Raw genomic sequence first — 4,968 nt, forward strand, 5'->3', positions numbered from 1 at the left:
CTTGCTACTTTTCTGGACCATTACGTTCCTTTGGGTTGGGAAGGAGTTAGGCCTTGCATGAGTTTGGCATCCGCGGACTCCTATTACATCACTCTGCATGCCTGGGAGTTCCACCCTACCAGCACCTGGGCCTTATCCATATGTACTGCACTTCCTTCATTTCACAGTTTCAAAATACACAAGTATCACTTCTGGATTGTCCATATGCATAGGGCAGCTATATGAGAAAATCATGTTCAACTCTGAAAGTCTAGTGAGCACTTCTCCCTCCATATTGTCATGTGAATGAGGAAAAACAAAAAAGGAACTACTTTTATTTCTTGTGAATGCAAGAATCTGGGTTTCAATTTAGATGAATGGAGCACAATCTGGTATTACATTGAAGATAATGTACTTGCTTCTGTCTCTTTAAGTAAAAGTGCAGCTATCCATGGATTGAGTAAAACGGCAATGTCAGCCACATGTCTTTCATTTCCTTGCTGAAATACATTGTGCATATCTTTGCCTTTTTGAGATTCAAGCACACTTTCTTTACTTAGGCCTGTTTTTGGTTCAATAGGCCTCATGTCTGACATCACCATTTCTGTGCTGGCCTTATACTTCAATGGGCATTACACATATCTGGCTTCTTTTTTTCTGGCATTCAGGGGCTATATTTTACCCCACAGGTCCCCCCTCCTGGGTCTTTGATTCCAGTGAGACAGAGAGAAGAGCAAGATGAGAGTGGGGCTTCTGTTTCCTTGTGACCTGGGTTCAATCCAGGGATCTCTGGAGCACATCCGCTCTTTTCCCTGTCCTAAGGGAGTGGCGTTCTGGTCTGCACTCCACTCTTTTCAGATTTTGGGTTTTGCTCCTGGACCCCTCCCTTTCCGGTAGCTCCACCTCCGGCCTGTAGAGGCAAGGAGTTATTTAATCTGCCGAGAATAAAAGAGAGGTAAAGTATTTCATACAGTACTAATTTCCCTGGTATGATTGATGTGCAAATTGACAACAAAACAAGGAGCTACACATTACATTTCCTTTGGAATCTACAATTCAGAAACTGACCATTACTCTTGGTACATTACTAATAAGTACAAGTTGCTGTACTCCCTGTAAATGTGTGATTATTTCCATCAGGGTTCCCATTCTTTACCTGTATTCTTCAGATGGTTCCTGGGCTCTACCCTCACTGGGTTCTTCAATCAGTTTTAAATTCTGTCTGGGGTGACCGCTTTTCAACTGATTGATATGAACCCATTTCTCTACCGTCTGTTCTCCTTTAGGGATGTGGATCTTATAGGTGACAGGTGAGAGTTTATCAACAATTTCGAAAGCACCAAGCCAGGAGGGGAGGAACTTCCGCTCTTTGGTCTGGTTCCCTTGAAATTGTACAAGTAGACCCAGTCTCCTACTTCGTACTCTTTCTTGGTGGTCTTTAAGTCGTAGTGTGTTTTTATCCCCTCTGTCAACTTTTCTAAATTTCTCTAAGCTTAAGCAAAAGTGTGCTGAAGGTGTTTTCCTAAATTCTCAACGTAATCATGGGTCGAGGACGCGTTGATCTGGGTCTGCTCTTGAGCTCTGTAGAGCAGATGCTGAGGTAATACAGTCATGAGCTCGAATGGTGCCATTTTTTCCCAGAAGATCGTGTAGACCTGATGGCCATCAGGACAAGCGGTAATCGGATGTCCCACCTAGGTCCAGAGTCTGCCACAAACTTCTTCAAGATGCCCACAATTATTTTATTGTAACTCTCAGCTCCCCCGTTCGAGGCTGGGTGGTAGGCAATGTCGAGTTTTCTCTTCACCATGAGTATCTCCCACATCTTTGTCATCACCTCACTGGTAAAATTACTTCTGCGGTCTGACTCAGTCTTTTGGGGAAGGCCGAAATGAGAGAAGATGTGATTGATCATTAAGCTGGCAGTTGTTTCCGCCCTGCAATTTGGGGCTAGAAGACATTACACCCACTTGGTAAAAAAGCATGTCACAGTCAACATGTATTTATTTAATCTAGAGGAGTGAATCACTGCCTGATGAAATTGACTTGCAAATCTGACCAAGGCAGTGCCATTCCCTTTTTCTGTAGGGGAGCTCTGTGTGTGTGGGAGATTGGCTGAAACTGAGCACACACTAGACACCACTTTAGGTAAAGGTCGAGGTCCTGACCCATGTTTGGCCAGTATGCAACCTCTCTCAAGATAACATTTCTAAGGTTGTATGAAACCCCCTATGACCGGCAGTGGCCACTTCAGGGACACGACTTAAAATCATGCTTCGGAATGAGTTATGTACCACCCACTGTGTCACAGTTTTAGAACACGGCACGCACCCACCAGGGTCCCCTTCCCCTGACAACAAATGTGGCACACAATAAACACGTTTTATCTTTAAAAAAACATGGGTTCTTTATTTGAGTAGGCCCACCACCCGTCTCACACCCTAACACCCTGTGTCACAATGGGACCAGGCTGTGTATATCAATAAGATATTTATTGATTTATTATTTAATGGAAAAAGGAAAATATTAAAAATACAATTTTACAGATCCCACAAATGTTGTGGCACACAATACAATGTTTCATACTGAACAATGGGTTCAAAAATCCTAAAAACAGTTCACATGAATCTTTAATGGCAAACAGGAAAAAGAGTTTTAAAGCATGTGATTGCCCTATGGTTATGTACTCCCACTGCAACATTCACCCCCAAACATCAGCTAACTTAATTCCTATTGGATGAAAGGCAGTGGCAAGGAGTAAGAATAAAGAGAGAAAAATCGAATTTGGAATACAGTCCACCACCCCAAAATGGGAAGTCAGAAAATAAAATTAAAACCTGTTTTAGGACTACGGTTTGGGTTTTCAATGGCACAGATGCAAATTGGAATTTGTCCAGTAAGCACAAAATACATGTGGACTAATTTTGTTTTCAGTGACAAGGACTAATTCTGTTGAGCCTATACTTTAATGACTATAGTTAGTAAAACACTCAACAAAATTGTTAATTTTTAATGGCAACAACATTGAACGTGAATTTCAATGGAAAATTAATTGATTAATTTCAAAATGATACTAAGGACCTATGCAGACAACTGAAAGACTTCTCAAAGGAATGCGCTAAAATACACAGGCTAATACAGATTCTTCCATGGAAAGGTGAAAGGATTGTACTGGCAATTTGGGACTTTCAATGGGTTTTATGTTACAAAAGGAGAGGGGTATGCAATTTAGGACTGGGGTTATTTGCTACTTACAAAGTAAGCCTTGGTTTTCGATTCTGGAAAGTCAGCTGGATCTCAGGACTCTATGAACAGCTAGGCAAGGAGCCTGGTCTCTGCACTTTCTTGGATGGGATCAGCTGGGCAAGGGTCTGGTCTCTGCACTCTCTTGGATGGGATCAGCTGCCTCTGTCCTTTTTCTCTTGTCTCCCTGGATTCTTGTGTGTGTGTCTGATCCTGTGTCTAGTACAGTCCACTCTTTTATATAGCCCAAATGACATCACCCATTTTACATTCTAGGGGAGAACTCTAAAATTACCCCTACCCCCAGGATTGTACAGTCTATCATTCTTCTCTCTGCCCCTGGCCTTATTGGTTCAGGGGAGAGAGCATCATTTGTCTGTTTGGTCATTTATGACAGTTCTTTGTTTCTCAGGTCCACTTTTTAGCAACACGGAGTCATGCATCATAACATCCAACTTATACTAGCCAGCGCCATAAGAAGTAGATAGGTGGTTTCAGTGGCCACAGAGAATGAAACAGTCCGATTGCCAACTTTGTGCAAGGTAGCATAGCCCTTTGGAGCATTTTTAAGCTTTTCACGAAATGCACAACTGTTATAATTCTGCAAATAATTCAACATGTTCATAATCTCATTTCCCATCTGTCCACCAATTTTCCTCGTTGTCCTATTTATACATCAGCCAGAAACAAGTCTTTGCTAGCCATTTCAGTCCACAAAGTGCTAGGAAAATGTACTTAGTCTCTTCACATCCGCATGAAAATTGCATGGAAATATAGCACAAAACAACATTTTCTTCTTATTCTGTGCTGGGAAAAATGCCTAAAATGAATCACTATTTTAATGTCATTTTGGAGGATCTGTCACATATAGGAGAGTGGTGCTTCATTCCCCACAGCAAACTGTCTCCACCTGGCCCAGCTTGCAACAAAATACTTTTATTGCCCCTTTGAAGTTTGTCAGTTTGTCCTTCAGAGTGGGTGCTGGAGGAACTCGCACTTCTTGGTCAAGCATTAGCCCCACTGGCTTTCTTTGTCTTCTCTGCTAGGGCTGCCTTCTAGTCTGGCGGAACAGGTAATTATCACACCCTCAGCCACCTTGTATGTCATTGCAGAATAGTTCACTTATTTGTGTGACTTCAAGTGGGAGGAAAGACTTCCAATTGAGTTTTTCATGCCTGAGCCAAACTGGTTTCACTAGTATTCCTGAATCTGACAAGATGATTGAAGTCTTGTGGAGGAAATACATAATATACATGCCTTTATCAGGCCCCAAACCCCAACATATTCATTGACAATTCTGTGCAAGCAAACCTACCCTTTTTTGGTAGCTTTTAAAAGTGATTTCCTTTTTCCTGTTTTACAAGTGTGCAAGCCGGATTTCATCCCATATTTGAATTGCGGTTCTGTAAGTCAGGAGATTCTTTTGATTTATCCTTCTTGAATGGGTTTGCATTTGTAGTTGATCCATAGACATGAAGGGGTAGACTCTCTGCACAAGGTTCTTTTGATTTGACACAGAAGAAAAAGCCAAGCCGTTTTTCATTAATTTGCAGTGTTTCAGAATGCTGCCGTTTACATGAAAGGAAAAACAAAAAACCATGTTGGGTTGCAATGTGAAATCCTTGCCCCTCATGTGAATGAACAGTAAGACAAGGCTGTTTTCAGATGTATTGCCTAACTTTTTGGCATTCAGATGGAATAAAGCACGCAGGGCTGTTTTTAAATTCAGCGCATAACTTTGCGGTA

This window comes from Ambystoma mexicanum, chromosome 9 (genome assembly GCF_040938575.1).
Source record: "Ambystoma mexicanum isolate Mex_15411 chromosome 9, UKY_AmexF1_1, whole genome shotgun sequence".
Lineage (NCBI taxonomy): Eukaryota > Metazoa > Chordata > Amphibia > Caudata > Ambystomatidae > Ambystoma > Ambystoma mexicanum.